General features: G+C 42.1%; 1 protein-coding gene across 1 annotated transcript in view; it reads left to right on the top strand.

Annotated features, from left to right (window-relative positions):
* The window catches only part of LOC124717123 (formin-like protein 20), a 100,322-nt gene that overhangs the window by 11,832 nt on the left and 68,634 nt on the right, over positions 1-19,856 (top strand). Inside the window, exon 2 of the mRNA XM_047243855.1 lies at positions 4,955-5,444. The gene's annotated coding sequence lies outside the window, so the exon portion shown is untranslated. The remainder of the gene's footprint in view (positions 1-4,954; positions 5,445-19,856) is intronic.

Genomic DNA, 19,856 nt, shown 5'->3' on the forward strand with positions numbered 1-19,856 from the left:
CTCAATCCGTTTATATTTCTTTCCCAATGACATTACTTTCGTTTTGGAGATGCTAATCTTCATACCATAGTCCTTACATTTCTGATCTAGCTCTGAAATATTCCTTTGCAAACTTTCAATCAAATCTGCCATCACAACTAAGTCATCCGCATATGCAAGACTGCTTATTTTGTGTTCACATATCTTACTTAATCTCACCCAGCCAGTCTATTGTTTTCAACATATGATCCATAAATAATATGAACAACAGTGGAGACAGGTTGCAGCCTTGTCTTACCCCTCAAACAACTCTGAACCATGAACTCAATTTACCGTCAACTCTAACTGCTGCCTGACTATCCATGTAAAGACCTTTAATTGCTTGCAAAAGTTTGCCTCCTATTCCATAATCTCGTAGAACAGACAATAACTTCCTCCTAGGAACCTGGTCATATGCCTTTTCTAGATCTATAAAGCATAGATACAATTCCCTGTTCCACTCGTAACACTTCTCCATTATTTGCCGTAAGCTAAAGATCTGATCCTGACAACCTCTAAGAGGCCTAAACCCACACTGATTCTCATCCAATTGGTCCTCAACTGATACTTGCACTTTCCTTTCAACAATACCTGAGAAGATTTTACCCACAACGCTGATTAAAGAGATACCTCTGTAGTTGTTACAATCTTTTCTGTTTCCATGTTTAAAGATTGGTGTGATTACTGCTTTTGTCCAGTCTGATGGAACCTGTCCCGACTCCCAGGCCATTTCAGTTATCCTGTGTAGCCATTTAAGACCTGACATACCACTGTATTTGATGAGTTCCGACTTAATTTCATCCATCCCAGCTGCTTTATTGCACTGCAATCTATTGAGCATTTTCTCCACTTCCTCAAATGTGATCCTATTTCCATCATCATTCCTATCCCATTCTACATCGAAATCTGAAACATTACTGATCGCATTTTCACCTACATTGAGCAACTCTTCAAAATATTCCCTCCAAAGGCATCCACAGGATTCACCAGCAGTTTTCCTGACCTGTCCAAAATACTTGTCATTTCCTTCTTACCTCCCTTTCGAAGACTGCTAATTACACTCCAGAATGGTTTTTCAGGAGCTTGAGCCATAGTCTCCAACCTGTTTCCAAAGTCTTCCCAAGATTTCTTCTTGGATGTTGCAATTATCTGCTTGGCTTTGTTTCTTTCTTCAACGTAACTTTCTCTGTCTACCTGAGTTCTGGTATGTAGCCATTTTTGATACGCCTTCTTTTTCCTTTTACAGGCTGCCTTTACTGTGTCATTCCACCAAGCTGTTTGCTTCATCCTACTTTTACACACTACTGTTCCGAGATATTCTTTAGCCACTTCTAGTACTGTGTCCCTGTACCTTGTCCATTCCTTTTCCAATGACTGTAATTGACTACATTCAACTAACTAGTACCTTTCTGAGATCGCTGTTATGTACTTGTGCCTGATTTCCTTATCCTGAAGTTTCTCCATTCTTATCCTCCTACATATGGACCTGACCTCCTGCACTTTCGGCCTCACAATCCCAATTTCACTGCAGATTAAATAATGATCAGTGTCATCAAAGAATCCCCTGAATACACGTGTGTCCCTCACAGCCTTCCTGAATTCCTGATCTGTTATTATATAGTCAATGACAGATCTGGTTCCCCTGTCTTCCCAAGTATACTGGTGAATGTTCTTGTGTTTAAACAAGGAGTTTGTGATTACTAAGCCCATACTGGCACAGAAATCCAAGAGTTGTTTCCCGTTCCTGTTGGCCTCCATATCCTCTCCAAATTTACCCATAACCTTTTCATACCCTTCTGTTCGATTTCCAATCCTGGCGTTAAAATCACCCATGAGCAGAACACTGTCCTTGTCCTTTACTCTAACAACTACATCACTGAGTGCATCATAAAAACTATCCATCTGATCTTGATCTGTCCCTTCACAATGTGAATATACTGACACAATCATAATTCTCTTGCTAGACACTGTCAAATCTATCCACATCAGTCGTTCGTTTACATACCTTATTGCAACTACGCTGGGTTCCATTTCTTTCCTGATGTAAAGCCCTACACCCCATTGTGCTATTCCTGCTTTGACTCCTGACAGGTAAAACCGAGCGGGGTGGCGCAGTGGTTAGACACTGGACTCTCATTCGGGAGGACGACGGTTCAATCCCGCGTCCGGCCATCCTGATTTAGGTTTTCCGTGATTTCCCTAAATCGCTCCAGGCGAATGCCTGAATGGTTCCTCTGAAAGGGCACGGCCGACTTCCTTCCCCATCCTTCCCTAATCCGATGAGACCGATGACCACGCTGTCTGGTCTCCTTCCCCAAACCAACCAACCAACCAACTCCTGACAGGTAGACCTTGTATTCTCCCACTTCCTCTTCTTTCTCACCCCTTACTCGAATGTCACTAACAGCTAAAATGTCCAGCCCCATCTTACTTGCAGCCTCTGCCAGCTCTACCTTCTTTCCAGAATAGCCCCCATTGATATTAATAGCTCCCCATCTCATTACCATTTGTTTGCCAAGTCGTATCTTAGGAGTCCCTGGTTTGTCAGTTAGAGGTGGGACTCCGTCACCTCCAAAGGTCCGAGGCATTTTGCGCCGATTGTTGCCAGCATCATATTTAAGTACCAGGGAAGCAGGTTGCTAGCTTTACTTGCCCCGAGTCCCATTGAGTTTTACCCCTAACGGCTGAGGGACTAACCGGTGGATTTGGTAGTCTTTGCCGTCTGAGCACAAAGGTGACCACGACTCAGAATATGTCCGAGATGCCCAGCCTTATTCCAAAGTAACTGGTATCCCGACTGTCGGGACCACTTACTTGGCCACTCATACGTTGCCCGTGATTCATGAACTAGGACATGACTACAGGAACCCACACCATAAACCACCATGTTTTAGTGTCATTGTTAATATTGTCATCAGTGATAACACACAAATTTCTACATTTACTGCCATAAGTGCCTACAGAGCACTTGACAAAATCCTTGCATGTACTTCTTCCTACAAGTTTTTCTTTTAAAAAGCACACGTCATTGTAAGGTACACCACTTGGTGGTGAACTTGGAAACCACAATTTTGCACATACTTTTAACACAAACAGATGAGTGTTCTTCAGACCATCCAATTCACTAACACTGAAGGATAGGTGACAATTAAAGAAAAAAATATTCAAAGCATAAATTCTTTTGGCTATCCACCTTGCATTGTGTGAAGCTCCACCCGATTTTCCTTGTAGATTCAAGTCCACAATAGTCCCCAGAAATATGATACGCAATTAAAGGAGTTAACAATATTTTTTGAGGTGTACTTATTATAGTAGTTTTAGGAAGAAGTTAGGTGCTTCGTCAATTTCAGCATCAATGGAAGTCGCATGTAAATGTTAATGACAATCTTTATTTTTTTAATATTTTTTTTTTATTTTTCATTCTGTTCCACTTTTCTTTAAATTGTTTGAAAAATTATCCATCTGGACTAATTGCCACTTGGGGTAACAGACACGCTCCATAACACTAGCTCATACATGTGATGATGGCAAGAGAATAACAGCAGCTCTCTAAATACCTTGAATTCACCTTATTGTCTCCTGCTGTTACACCATTACAAGAAACTCGAGCTGAATTCGTGCAGGGTTCTGTAAAAATTGAACCACCGTCAGAAATTTGATTCCTCTTTTATAGCTATAACTTTCCCCCTTTCCCCACCAACTTCCAGTCAACACCTTCCAGATAACTTCTGCAGGCGGGCGCTCTTTGATGTAATAGATGGAGTTTATCCTCTTCTATTTTCATCATGTTCAAAGCTTTAGCATTGGCATCATCAAAGAGAGTATTTAGATTTATGGAACACTTATACTCTTGTTTTTTTTTTTTTCTTTTTCTTTTGAGCATTTCTTCCAACAAGCACTTTTTTGCTGACTGTGTCACTCTGAATGCATGAGTTCCTTTGTACAGTGAGGTAGGAATGCTGCCCTTCTCCCAAACTATTACAAAGTCGTGTGACTAAATTAGCACTTTCACAGATAATCAGTTTCACTTTGCTTATGTTATAAAAAATGACCGACAAAACCTATCAATTAGATGGTAATTTATGTCCACTGATCTAGTGTTTAACTTCACTAACTAAATAAATAACTGTGTTATTGATTCTTAACGGGGAGAGAGAGAGAGAGAGAGAGAGAGAGAGAGAGAGAGAGAGAGAGAGAGAGAGTGTGTGTGTGTGTGTGTGTGTGTGTGTGTGTGTGTGTGTGTGTGTGTGTGAAGAAATAAGAATAAGAAATTCAAAGAATAAGGGCCACCCTAAGCTATATACTTAATTTGTTCTGAAAAGATGAGCTCCACTTGAGCTAAGAAAGAACTTATAGGGTGGATTACTCAACTATAGCCAATTACGAAAAGAAGGCCAGCTCATTATCAAACTGCAGTATGAGTGTCCAAGATTTTTTCTATTGAACTATTTCCTCAAAATGGAATGAAAACAGTTGCATAGCAGAGAACACATGTAACTCCCAAGACAGTGTTTTTGATTTTTTTATGGCAACAGTTAAAGTTTTACTGAGAAACTAATTATAGAGACTGCTGCAGATTTGCTTCATCTGCACAAAACATTAAGTTGACTAAAGACATAACTCCTGGGTGTAAAAAAGAAATGGTGCCACATTACTCACGAAATTACTTCTATTAGTGTCAAGTCGTGTGTGCCATGCCCATATTGTGTATCTGGTGGCAAGTTACACATCATGTCACTTCTCACACTACATCAGTGTTTGCCCCACCTAATGGTTAAGAGGACTACTCGTGAAAAGCATGAAGTACCAGTTCGAGTCCTGAATCGGCACAGATTTTCATTTGTCACCAAATTTTAATTATTGTGTGTATGGCACCTATAGAATCATAATCCACCTTCTTTTTCTTCAGATTTCATGATTTTATTCCGTGTTGCAGGTTGCGTTGCCTTCTCGGCCTCCTGTCAGCCATGCTGTAGCCCAGGCAAATGTGAATTCTGGGCCTCGAGTGGAGGCATCACCTGGTGTCCCAAGCAGCAGCAGCAGCAGCAGTAGTAGCAGCAGCAGCAGCACTGGAGGTGGAGGTGGTGGTGGTGGTGGTGGCGGCGGCACTAGCACTTTGGGTGTGAGTGCGAGTGTGGGGGTGGGCAGTGTTCATAGCAACCCCACCAGCAGTGTTGGCAAGAGTGTTGCCAGTGGCACTGTCAACTGCATTGCCAACACCGTGCCCCTGCCTGCCCGGGCTGCAGCTGTTGAGAATTCTGGCAAGACTGCCGCCACCACCACGAGTTCCGCCACGCGGCACGTCTCCACGTCACCAGTGACGAGCAGTGGCACAGTGCGGACGGCAGTCACACTGGTCAACTTTGTTAGCCAGGCTTCTGCAGGTGCTGCTGCCAGGGCGAAATACCGGACCACGATAGCGACAGGTTAGTTGCCCCCACTCCCTGCGCGTACCGGGAAATATCAGCTCTTCTTGTACATTGGAAACTTTGTTGAGTTAGGTAATTTTTCCTCATTATTAGTAAATCATTACACTCTGAAGTTGTTGTTGCCAGTCTGAAGGCTGATCTGATGCAGCTTTACATGCTAGCCTATCTTGTGCAAGTTTCTTTCATATTTCTGTAACTACTGCACCCTACATCAATTTGAACCTTCTTACTGTTATTGAGCCTTTGTCTCCCCATACAATTTTTACCACTCAGATTTCCTTCTAAAGACCAAATTAACTATCCCTTAATGGGTCAGTATTTGTCCTTTTAACCTGTTGCTTCTTCTCAGACATCCTTGTTTCATTTCCGTCCAGAGCTAAATTCCAAATCAATAATTTTGGAAAACTGTTTGCAAAAACACGCACACAAAGCATTGCATGAAAGTTGTGATGATGAGCAACTTCTGTCAGTTTGCTTCCTGTTACAAAACAAACTGATTTGTTTAGTCAAATTTTGCATGCTCATTCAATAGTACGGCTCTGTATTAGTGTAGTGCAAGGTTTTGTAAACTGTGGCATGTGCAACACTGATGTTATGAGTGAATAAGTGCCGCGCAAAAAACTGTTTGAACAAGGCACTTTTTTCAACGTTTTTCCTATTTTTATTTCATTTTATTTTATAGTATTTTTTTGGATTTGTGTGTTGTTAGTTATGATCTAATCACCGAATAAGAAAAGTTTTTATTTTTTTGAATTTTATTAACTTTCAAAATAAACAAGGTGTTCAATCAGAGCACCAGGGTTCTCAAAGTGGTCTGTCAGAGGAAATGTTGGGCAACCGCTGGTCTAGTGCGGTATTTGTTTTATCAATATGTATTAACAGGGACAAGAAACCACAAAGAATAACCAATAGTCCAGTAGCGGCTAGTGTGTCACCCTGGCCCACACTATCTGCTACTACCATTCAGCAGCTATGCTCATTTTGCTGCAGGAGTATTGCTTATTCTCTGTGTTTTAATGTTCCTGTCAACACATATCGATAAGATGAATGATGAGCAATATTAACTTGGGACTGCTGTAGCTCCACTTTAAAGCTGATTTTGATTTTGTTTGTAATGGCAGACAGACACTTTCCATCAACACTAGATGTCTCATGAAAGATTAAATGAGCAGCATCTGTTTGGGCTGAATCCAGCTATACATTGAGAGGGGAGGGGGGGGGGGGGGGGGAATGAAATTGCAAATACCTGTTGAAACACCAGAGCATATGCCATACCTGACTATTCGTAGGTGTGTGGTGTGTGTGTGTGTGTGTGTGTGTGTGTGTGTGTGTGTGTGTGTGTGTGTGTGTGTGTGTGTGTGTAGATAGATAAAAATTGAATAGGTATACCTGGACTTGATCACAGTAAACAAGTTCAAATGGAATGGAAGTAGGTTGCTGCCGTTATGCAGAGACATGGAAGCTAGCACGTGGTATTTTTGTGGGGAGAGCTGCATCAAAACCAGTCTTCAAACCGAAGATGGCGAAACAATGGCGAGAAAGTTTTTCCTGTTTTCTGTGTGCCCTAAAATCGGTATAATTTATCCTTTTCTGATGTGGTGTTTATAAAGTTTTGAGATATTTATACAAAAAGGCTTACTGGAATCGAGTTCCCGTTCGGCTCTTCTGGCTAAATTGATAAAAGCAAATGACAGACATAATATTTGATACAGCTTGTAGCTTTATCAATTCCTCTAGGTGTGGTTATCTATATATGACTAGATACAACCACATTATTTAGAACTACCAGAAATATTTAACCCAACATAAAACCTCGAGTTATCTCGTTTTTATTATTGTGATAGAAACTTAAAATCTCAAGTATACTCGAGCAACTTAAGATGATTTCTTGGAAGATAACGTATATCCATTTCAGCCACCAGCAAAATAGCTGCCACTGTATGTACTTCACCTGAAAGTCTGCTCAAAATACTGAATTGTACGATGTGCCCTCTGAAGTATGTACGACAGACAGAAATAGCAGAGTGAAGGTATTTTATTTATAGCAATATGGAATGGATAGATTGCTACTCACCACAAAGGAGTGGCATTGAGTTGCAGACAGGCAAAGTGGAGCGTGGAGACAGTGGCCATGTGTGTGCGAGTTGTCCTTGTTATGCGTATGTGTTTTTCTGTTTTGGAAAAAATACTTTTGTCCGAAAGCTTAATATTTTAGCAGTCTTTTTCTTTGTGCCTTTCTGCAACTGAATACCTCATCCAGTGAGTACCAATCTGTTCTTTCCATGTTATTGATATTCCATCTGGGACTTTCTATTGTTTGGTATATTATTTATGTAGTATACATTGGTACAATGGATGGGTGGAAATTTCTTGGTATAAAGGGTAATTTAGTTTTACTAACTCATATCACATTTAGGCTGAAGTACAACTGTGGTAATTTCAAATGTAGGTGTTTCAGTGTTCGAACTTGCAACACTGTTATTAATCAAATAAATTTAATTTGATTATAGGCTTGCAATGTTTAACATTGCAGGAATTGTCACATATAATATTAGAAATGTGTTACCTTATGAAGCCCAGCAATTGAACTGTTTTTAAATCACAGCCTGTCCTCTATTAAAATGGCAGTCAAAAGCAAAACATCCGAATGTGTCAGGTGTAAACAGAATTGTTGTCATCAGTTTGGAAGCTTGTCTTAGATAAAATCCTATCTTGACTTTTCATTGCATTAGTCATTAGTGATAGTCATCCATGTTGCTGTTGCATGTTTTCTAATGTTATTGACTGACCATTAATTAGTCCATCATCTTGATGTTTTCTTATGCCTTAAAGCACAGCATAGAACTTCCTCATTCCATCTGCCTTCCACTAGTCTAGCTACCTCTCTCACCTCTTCATAACTGTTGTCTGTGAATGACTATAAGAGGAAACAGGATAATTTCAGTAGAATTTTTTCTATGTGGTATGATGAATGGCAGCTTGCTCTGAATCAGCTGTGACAGCGAAGCCAAATGAGAATCGAATAGAGTAAATAATTCATGAAGTGGCAAATTTTTGTGGTAGGAGGGACCGTTATTCTTGAATAACTCAAAAACCATGGCTTCTAAAAGAAATATTTCCCAGTAAAAAACTTAACTATGTTAAATTTCTTACAAAACGGGTCCTATTCATTTTTCTCTAGGACTTATAGTTTCTGCATTGCAGGGAATTCAAAGTCACAGATTATTAAAAATATTGTTGTAAAAGTATAAAATTAATACTTATATTCAAATTAAGTCAGGTAAAAACAAATATTAAATATGTATACCATGTCTAAGTTCAGTAGAGTCACATTAAGGGATAAATTGTGTTCTGGGGTTGTAACAGGGTGAAGGGAGGGGAGACAGTATGAAGTCTGAGGGAAGGTAGGTCACCAGACTGTGCTCACGCATTTCTCTCCTTCCTTCATAGGTCTGTAAACTGAAGATCGAGAAATTGATTCCTCACTCTATATACTCCACTCTGTCACAAGAAGCAGCTACTGTATGTTTCACAAAGTCACACTGACCGTTCACAGCATGCGCTGTGAATAGTGTGTGCCCCAGGCTTGCCTGTTTGCCACAAAGTGGATTAACACTACATGGAATACAGATATGAGAAACCTTGTGTACACAAATCTTATGTGCCATTGAATGTAACGCATACCTCAATTTTAAGAATTAATACCACAAAAAGAAGAGTTTATTGTTGCATCAGTGGTTGGCTGAATTTATTTTACACAACAATGGATGTATACATGAACTATTGAAACAACAAAAAATTTTAAGTGACTCACTATTAAGTGGCAGTTATTATTAAAAAAGAACACCTAACTCTATTGTCTACATGACGTTAAAAAAAAATGTAAATTACAGCTATTACTGATCATTATTCACTAATGTCATTATTACTGGTATCCTCGGTGGAGTCTACATCAGAAACAGATTCATTTACTCTTTTCCCATCATCCTCAGTGATGTTCCATAGCACATCATCTTCACTGGCATCCAGAGAATTGGAAGTACAGTATCTTTGATACTGCGATGCTTTTCCAGGCAACCCAGTGTGTAATAATGTGGGATGTCAGTTCACAGTTTTGTTCATAAAACCATTTTTCATACTGTCCCTGAATGTGCTGTTGAACAATTTATTCACATTAATTTGTGGGCGTTGTAACACAGAGTCATTCCTCCAGGAAAAATGTCACTGGCTAGGCTATGGATCTTGGTTCTTACAACATATGTGAGATGACCACGAAATGCATTGAGACAAAACGTTAATGGAGGGTTGGAAAGTGTGATGCCATCAGGGAACAGCTTTTCATTCTTATGGGTCTTGGGGCTTGTTTTCTGCTTGAAGATTAAGAAAGAGTGAGGTTTGCACGCATCTGCTGTGATTGCTGGCATTACAGTTATGCCCTTTTTTCCCTCACACCCTTATGTTTTGATGATAATTACATAATTAATGAGAAGGAGACAAAAGAATTTAAGTGGCATATTAACCAGATCGGCATCTCAACAGTGTTTCCTTCTTTGGCTCATTAAAAAATTCTTCTCTTTTTGAAGTATGGTGACAGACCACTGAAATTCTCCAAGTTTTTTTTTCGGAATCCTGTGAAAGGTTTTGGTTTACTGTTGTAGAGGTGAGCCCACCTGTTTCATAAACTGATCAGCCCATTCATGGCTAGTCTTAAACTCTTGACTCAGGATACCAAGAATTGCAGCAAACCCTTTTGCTTTGGTGGTTGTGTCCTAGACACACGTTTCCCATTCTTCCTCCTTTTACAGACAAATTCCAAAACTTTTACTTCAGTGTCAGGATGTCTTCTTCTGTGGAGGGCCAGTCTTTCTAAAAGCAGTAGTGACAAATACTGCCAATTTCGTTTCTTTCATGAGCAAACACTCTAGTCAGCTATATTGGAATTCTCATCCCACCCTCCTGTTACCATATTTTTCAACAAAAAGAATTACTTTACACTTGGAAATAACATCATACAATGTTTTTCTCTGTTTGCCTTCTATTTAGTGACCACCTTATGCTAACACACTGGTGGTGACAGGCCAACGATAATTGAGTGAATTTGTGACGTGAGAAACAATACCCAAGTTTCAATGATATTGCCAGTGAATGAAGGATTCAAGTTTGTATGTAATGTGCCATCAGATTGTAAGTGCAGTCCAATTTTAAATACTGCTTGTGGTTAAAAAAAAGTGTACATTAGACTTATACAAATACAGTACTAATAATACTAACACAAAAAACACATAAGACTGAATCTATACAAATCTCTGCACACTGTTCTACACGGCCAGAGGGGAAACTGATTCTAAGTCATCCTGTATGGCAGCTGTAGCAGTCTTCGGCCAAAGACATATTTCCCCACCGTTGGGGCTGCTCACTTTTCAGTTTACGGAGAGGCTTTACTTCCCCTGCACTTCCTGTCCAGTACTCTTATGTCATAGACAAAAATGTCTTTTTTTATATGGTGGAGTTATTTACAGTTTATTGAATGGATACTTATTTGCAGTTGTCAAGTGAGCTATTATGTTATCTGCCTTCGAATGGCAGACATACAAACAGACCAGGGGTGCGGCCATGGGAACTAGGATGGCTCCTTCCTATGCTGACCTTTTCATGGATCACTTGGAGGGCACCTTCCTGGGATCCATAAGTCTTCAGCCCCTGGTTTGGTTTATATACATTGATGAGACCTTTACCATGGACTGACCTGTTGAAATTCCCAGAATCTTTGAATAACTTCTCCCAATTAAATTTTACATGATTCTTTCCGAATCCCATGCCACTTTCCTTGATTTGATCTCATCCTCACTGAAGGCCAACTACACACCTCCGTCTACATTAAACCTACCAACAAATAACAGCATTTGTATTTTGACATTCTATGTCATAAGTTCCCTCCCATACAGCCTTGGCAACTGAGGCAAACATATTTGTTCGGATGTAGACTCTTTACAGTAATACACCACCATTCTCACCTCAGCCTCCCAGCCTCCAGTGCACATAATTACCCAATTACCCCACCAGCCTAGTTAAAAAGCAGATTTTCTGGGCCATCACATTCAATCCTGGTACTGCTGATCCCTCCAAAACACAACTTCGGAGTACACTATGTGACTCAGTATTATCCTGGTATGGAATGTATTAATCAGCTACTTCAAAAGGGCTGTGACTTCCTAAATACATGCCCTGAAATGAGATCCATTCTGTCTGAAAATTTTCCCACAACACCTAGACTACACTTTTCCATTGCCCTCCCAATCGCCACAATGTTCTTGTCAGACCCTATGCTCCTTCTGCACCCATCTCCCTACCCTGTGGCTCCTACCCCTGTGAGCGTCCTGCTACAAGACGTCCCTCTGCACCCTCCTACCACCACCTATTCCAGCCCTGTAACTGGCAAAACATATACTATCGAAGAGAGAGTCACGTGTTAAACAAAACACATCATATACTAGCTGTTAAGCAAACACTGTTCGGCCTTCTACATCGACATTACTGCTACCAATTTATCAACTGTGATGGTTGGGCATAGGCAGAGGGTGTATACTGGTAACTTGCAATATTTTTTTGCAGAGCATGCTCTACAACATGACAGTCGTGACATGTCCTTCTCACTATCCAACTGGCCTTAATGTATGTTAATTTCTTCAGTCTCAGCATTTCTTCACAATAACTACTCTTTGCTTCACTCTGGTTTAGTCTCCTTCATCGTCTTACCATTCTATTTTTCACAGCCACCCCTCCCACCTCTGTTATGTACAATGTGCTTAGCTTTTCACTCTTATTAACTCATGCATGGTTTTTAAGGAGTAATCTCTGTCTGCATATTACCCTGTCTTCCACCTTTAAGCTGTCAGGCCTTCAATTCTCGTCCAATGCAGCCCCCAACAATCAATCTTTCCTTCTCATCCTGCATGGTAAGTCTCCCCTGACCTGTGGTTCTGGGTGACCTTCCCAAAATCTACCCCTTTTCCCAGTCCTCTTCAGTCCTAACCCTTCTGCCTGAAGAAGGAACCACAAGCTCCGAAACCTTGCCAGTTACAACCGTCTTTCATGTGTGTGTTCTTCTGCCGCTTGGTGAGTAGATTTTTTATCTGTCCAGATTATTTATCCCAGGAAATCTGCTTTTTAACTAGCAACAGCTGGAGATTTCAACTAAATACCACACTGAAGAGCCTGTCCTGAGTATAACATGCTGTCAGTATGTATTTAATTCTCTGCACTATCAAAGACTGGGATACTTTTCATAGCATGAGGGGTATCAAATACCTCACCCAACATCTGAAGAGGCCCAGGGCTTAAATTGTCTCCCTCTGCAACTCAGTTCGGTCCCTTTCATGTTATGGAACTTCAGATATTTCACTGTAAATCTAGGAACTATTTTTACAGATTTGAACATGATCAGTTCCATTGCATCAGATGTATTCACGCCCATCTTGCAGGGTACACTGTGGAAGTTAGCTAAGTGGTTCAACTTGGTGCTCTTCACTTTGTCAGCAACTCTTGACTGGGAGAGATTTACGAAATCTACTAGCACAGTTAATCATGTGTGGTTCAGTAACTTTCTAGTCATTCATTAATTTACCACCAAGTGATTACAGCACAAATGCATGGCTTTACAATACACTGTCAACAGCAGATGGCGGCAAGGTGCCACATTTAGCAATCCAGTTCCGTACCCCCAACACTACAAATGTCACTGACAACATCACACTTATAAATTACACGCTTTTCAGCCTTTGTTTATGGGAACACATTTTATCTTAAAACTCTCTTAACAACTGAAAATGAGTACTTAATTATTATACTGAAAATAACTCCACTATATGTCAAGAGTTCTGTGATGACTTTTAAGGGAACTGAACAGGAAATGCTGTGGAGGTATAGCCTGTATGTAAACTGGAAAGTGAACAGCAGATATGGTGGGGAAATTTGCCTTTGCTGTAAGAACACAACAGCTGCCTTACATGATGACTGAGAATCAATTTGCCCTCTGGCAGTGTAGAGCAGTGTGCACCGATTTAAATAATTTCTGTCCATATTTTTTCTTACATTAGTATTATTAGCGACTCGTCTCTGTATTCCACGTAGCGTTGATGCACTTTGTCGCTCACTGTCTCACTTCACTTTTTAAACTTGAAAGCCTCTGAAACCTTACCTCTGAACTTGACCATAGATTTTGTGTTGCTTAAGGTCCTTTTAATCAGTTCACTGGATTTTTCAGTTTGTCTGTCTGCTGAATCATAATGTAGTTTAAATTTTTATTGGTAATATTTTTGTTAGAAGCTCCAGTTTTTGAGTTAAGAAAAGCGACCTTTAAACACTCCCTCCTTACCCCACACTCACACCCTACTGGTGACGATTTTTAGGATGTTGTTCATGGCACTCCCTCCTAGCACTGTACAAAAATTTGTAGCTATATGGGTATTTTCCCCTAATTTTCCTTTGTTGACGTGACTAAAAGTGGGAAAATATAAGTTAATGCAGATGAACAGGAAAGACATATGTTCAAATATGATATTAGTAGGGTCTTGTTTGACACAGGCTCTTCGATTAAATATCGAGGCATAGTGTTGGAAATTGATATGAAATGAAATGAGCATGTAAGTTCAGCTCTGGAGAAAGTGAATGGTCAACTTCAGTTGTGTGTAGCTCATCTATAAAGGAAACCACATACAGAAAACTTGCAGGACCACTGCTCAAGTGCTCTGGATCCCTGCCAGGTCTAATTAAAGACAGACATCAAGGCAATTCAGAGCTGTACTGTTAGATTACTTGCATATGTCTTTGATCAATAGCTGAGTATAACAGTTTCTTTGTGGACTCAAATGGGAATCCCTGGAGGGATTGATTGATTTTAACAGGAGAGCTAAAACAGCTTAGGTCTAACCCGCCACTGCCCGCACCGAAACTAGGTTTATTGTGTGGTATCGCTCCCTGTATATCTAGTAAAGCCAACCAGTGCCCTTAAATAGTGCAAGTAGTCTCTCTACCAGTTTTTTGTTAGACGCAATTTCTTCAGGTCTAGTTGTCTCGAAGATTCTGTATCTTTTACTCTCCAATGCCATGCATTTAAAGATTAAGTGTGATGCAGTTTCTTCACCCTCATCACAGATCCTACATTTAGGGTCCTCTTCCATTATTCCCATTTTGTGTAGGTGTTTCTTGAAGTTTCCATGGCCGCTCATCAGTCCAGTCATGAGTTTGATCTCTTTCCTGTTTGATCTCAGTATTACAGAGCTTCTTTTACAATATGGCTTGGGCATCAGTACCTTATCATGTTTTTGTTTATGGACCTTGGTCCAATATCCTCTGTGCTGTTTCCTAAGCCAGTTTTACTCTGATTATAGCCTTGGTGATTGTCAAGACAGGTTCTGGTCCAATAAATGGAGTTGTTGCCCCCATCCTAACCAATCTATCGGCTTGTTCATCGCCACAGATCCCTGAGTGGCCAGGGACCCACACTAGGTACACCCTATTGCTTCTCCCTAGCTCCACCAGCGCCCTGTGGCAACCTGCAACAATCTTAGATCTTGTTGCAGGAGCTGCCAATGATTTCAGGGTTGCCTGGCTGTCTGAATAGATGTAGATGCTACGGTCATTGTAACATATACTCATATTCTCCTCCACACATGCCCTGATTGCAGTAATTTCTGCTTGGAATACAGAGGCCAGTTTCCCTAGAGAGATGCTGCTCTCCAGTCTTGGCTGAACCCCATACAACCCTGCCCCAACGCCTCGATCTGTTTTTGACCCATCGGCGAACCAAACGATGTCCCCCGTACGGTGTCGAACTGGCAGTTTGGACTTATTATATAGTCAGCGGGCATTTCCCCAACTATACCTATATTTACCTCACTCACTATGTTAGTGTGTGATTCTGGATATCCGAATGAGACCCAGTTTTGGCCAGTTTTGAGTCTGTATGCCCCAGTTGCTGCCTCCATCTTAACCCAAAGGTGAATTGGAGGCATATCCAGCATGGCTTCCATTCCAGCAGTTGGTGTGCTGCTAATTCCACCCATTATGGCTAAGCAGGCCAATATCTGCAAGCTCTTGAGCAACAACCTGCTGTTGTACCTTCTTCCACCACACTACGGCCTCATAGGAAATCCTAGGTCTAGCCACTGTGGTGTATATCCAGTGCATACCCCTGGGGCTTAGGCCCTAGTTTTTGCCACAAGCCCTCCCAGTACTCACTCAAGTGCTTTTTGCCTTGGAGCAGATACTGTTAATATAAGGGGTCCAAGTTAGCTTCTCATCCAAGGTTACCCCTAGATATTTCACTGTTCCCTTCACAGGTAGAGTTTCATCGACGAGCTTTAGATCCCAACTTGCATGCTGAATATGTCTCTTCGGAAATGGCACCACAACAGTCTTCTTAGGATTAACTCTCAGATCCTGTTTAAGGCACAATTTTTGCACAATGTCCAACCCTCCTTGTGCCATATTCCTGACTGTGTCAGTGAATTTGCCAAGTATTACTATGACAAGGTCATCTGTGTATCCTTCGCAGAAGCATTGTCTGGAATTTAGTTCCTCAATGAGTTCATTCACCACTAGATTCCACAATAGAGGAGACTGAACTCCTCCTTGTGAGCAGCCTCTAGTGGTCTTAATTACCATCTTTTCATTCATCATGGTAGCCTCTACCTTCCTTCCACTAAGCATGGCTCTGGTCCACCTACATATAGTGGTCCCCAGGTCATGCACCTCTGCTGCCCTTACCATGGAATCGAAGGTCGTGTTACTAAAGGCCCCCTCGATATCCAGGAAGATGCAGAGGGCTATTTCTTGGAAGTGAAGTGCTTTTTCCACCTTCCCGACGAGTTGGTGGAGAGCTGTCTCACATGATTTACCTGGTTGGTACACGTGTTGGTTCAGGTGTAGAGGGACCTTACATAGCCTCCTCTCCCCAACATTTACATTAACCAGTTTTTCCAATGTTTTGAGAATGAAAGAGGACAGACTCATATCCTTGGCCTTGGTATGATCAATTCTCCATGGCTTTGGAATGGAGACAACCTTCACTGCCCTCCAAACATTCGGAATGATTCCTACTGCTAAGCTAACCCTAAATAGCCTGCATAGGATTCTTATAAGCTTTCCTCCTGCCTGTTGCAGGAGAGCTGGAAAAATTCCATCTGGGCCAGGTGACTTGAACGGCTGGAATGTTCCCACCGCACACTGGATTTTGTTGAAGTTCACACACTCCTTGGCCAATTCCCAGTCCTCTCTTCGAGTGTCTGAGAACCGTTGTCTCTCTGGTGTTACATACTGGTCTGTGTTATCCGGCAGAGCATATTGAGGAAACTGAGTTTTGAGGAGCAATTCCAATGTCTCATGTGCTGTCTTTGTATATTCCCCATCCTCCTTCCTCAACGTAGCTCCTGGATTAGTTGGTACTCTAGTGAGAATCTTGTGAAGTCTGGCTTGTGCAGCCGTGCCTTCCACTTCCTCACAGAATGCCTTCCAGGATGCCTCCTTTGCTTGTCTTATTGCAAGATTGTAACTGACAAGGGCCTCAGGATATTTAGCCCATTATCCTCTACATCTTGCAATATTAAACAGTCTCCGTACCTATTTTCTTTGTGTTTCCAGTTTGTTATTCCACCAAAGAACACTCCTATTTGTGCACTTCCTGGTGATTGTGCAGTTGTCCTGATATGTGGTCACTATGGCAGAGGTAACAGCCTCTGCTACTTCCTCAAATTTTACTGGCTTCCTTATCGTGGTTTTAATTTCTGATAAGCCTAAGTCAAGGTCCCTCCTATATGTCCCCAGTCTGTTTTCCTAGGATTTCTATAAGTCATGGTCTGTCTGATTCGCATTTCAACCTTGAATTTAATGTACATGTGGTCTGATGAGGATGGCTCCAACACCACATGCCATTGTTTGACATAGCTACCCATTGTCATGGAACCAAATGTTATGTCAATTACTTCTTCCCTTCTGCTATTCCTGAATGTAGGTTCATTGCCCCTATTGAGGACCTCTAAGTTGTTAGCTAAGAGGAATTCAAGAAGGTACTCACCTCTACTGTTGGTGTCCTTGCTGCCCCACACTAGGTTGAGGGCATTGGCGTCGCACCCCACCAGCAGTTGGTCACCTTGCCGATGGCAAGTCTCTATCAGCCTCCTCGCCTCCAAGGGAGGGGGAGAACTGTCTTCGTAAGGAAGGTATGCTGAGTCCAAGACAATTTCCCTCGTGATACCTTCCTCACATTGCTGAATTTTTAAGATCACTATGTCCCTAGAGCAGAAATCCATCATTGGCATGAAAGAAATGCCGTTTCTAACATAGATGCATGCTCTGGAGTGTCTTAGATTCCTAGCATAGATCAGCTTACCTCCAGTGCCTCCGAGGCCCGATACACCCCCTTTGTATAAATAGGGTTCTTGTATCAGGGTCACATCCACTTCCTGTCTCCCCAGGCAGCGGCTCAAGGCAGCAGAGGCCCCTTTACTGTGCTGCAGATTAATCCTCAGCACCTCCAGGCTTTGTCCTACTGCCACCTTTGGGGTCTTTGAGAACCCTGACGGTGACCTGCGAGAACCCTATAAACAGTTTCAGGCCCTGCTCCCACATCGCCTTCAGGGACTTCTCACCGACCTCCACCACCAGGGTTCGTCCTTCCAGAGCAACCTTCTAGTTAATCACTCTGCTGTCTTCTGTCGGGACTTTTGGGTTCTGGGCCCCTATTTTCCCGAACAAGAGTCTTTGGAGAGACTTCCTTAAGGATCTGGGGTACACATAATGATATCTTTGCGGTCTTAAGAAGCTCTGCTGCCGTCTTGACCAGCAGCTTCGCATCTTCCCACGGGGATATCACAGGCACCTTGTCCTCGGTCCATTCTACTGTGTGCACCCCCTCACAGACAAAAATGAGTGAACCACGATCTAGATAGACCTGCCTGAAGTTGGGACCTGGGCCAGCGTCCCCCCCCAATCTTTTCAAAGAGGACCGACCATCTGTACTAGTTCCTCCTGCTGCGAGGTAATGGCCACCAGTGGATAAACTTTCTGACCAGTGGATAAACTTCCTGGATAACTGCCATCCTAAAAACCGAGACTGCAGTACTATAGGTCTGTTTCCCTAGTTATTGCCTCGGTTTTTTCTGGAGTCGCTTATCCAGGGAGGAGGGAGTCTTTGATTCCTCTCTTATCCACTTACTACGTGTCTTTGACGTTGTGGGGGTCTGCGTGTCCCCTTCAACCTGAGACAGTTTTTTCCACGGGGTCTTGGGTTCTAGTCCCTTTACTTCCCTCCACTTGTGTTTAGGAAGTCGTTGTTTTCCTTCATTTTCCCTCTGTCCCCTGAGTAGCTTCCTCCTTTGGGCCTCAGACAAGCCTTTGATCTTAATCTGGTCTAGCTTCTCAGTTACAGTTCCCACTTCTGGCTGAGGTCTAGACCCTAATTCAGTAGCGGAAGTGCCTCCCATCGATTCAGTCCCGATGTTTGGGTATCTGAGGTCTCAATTTGCCCCTCAGTTTCTTTTTCTGTAGTCGTGTCCATGTTGGTCCCACGAGATTCGGGGATTTAGAAGGTCCACACCACGAATACCCCGCACGGTGTAAGGCTAATAACTCAGGGAGGTTGCCCGGTAACCCTGAGGCTCCATTTGCGACACATCTTACCATGTGCCATGCACCCCTCAGCATGAATCTCATCACACCTTGGGTTGGGTCAGGGAATAGGGTAGGACTAGGAGTGGTTAGGGAAGAAGGGACGTTGTGGGACACTCTTAGTCTGATCCATCGGCTGAGGCCTTTCCAGCAGTAGGTCCTCTACCTTCGGCATAGCCTTCAGCTTCTTGCGGATATGCCAGCCTCTCCACCCGCACGGACAGTGCTTCATCAAGGTGGTGTCCCCCGGAGAGGTCCCTCAAGGGAAGATGATGATCTTTTCTTGAAACTCTCTTGAGAAAGTTTTCTGACAGATTGCAGAGCAACCCTGCTGCCACCAATTTACATCTCGCATAAATCCTGCGTAAATAAGAAAGGGAAACCAGGTCTCGTGCACAAATATATAGACAATTATTTTTCCCACGTTCTGTTTGTAAGTTGATTGGGAAAGTGAAGGAATAGTAGTTGTAGAAAGTACCCTCTGCTGTGCACCACAGTCTCTCTTATGGAGCATGAATGTGGGAGTGACCTAGAGAGAGGGATGTAGATAACTAACATGGCAGTCCTTTCTTGTTCCATCTCTTCATTGGTCATTGAGCATCGTTCATGTCTACATCTACATGATTTCTCTGTAATTCACCATTAGGTGCCTGTTAAAGGGTTCATCAAACCATGTTCAAGCTATTTCTCCAACGTTCCAGTTTTGAACAGTCTGATGAAAACAAACACTTAAAACTTTCCATG

This window comes from Schistocerca piceifrons, chromosome 9 (assembly GCF_021461385.2).
Source record: "Schistocerca piceifrons isolate TAMUIC-IGC-003096 chromosome 9, iqSchPice1.1, whole genome shotgun sequence".
Classification (NCBI taxonomy): domain Eukaryota; kingdom Metazoa; phylum Arthropoda; class Insecta; order Orthoptera; family Acrididae; genus Schistocerca; species Schistocerca piceifrons.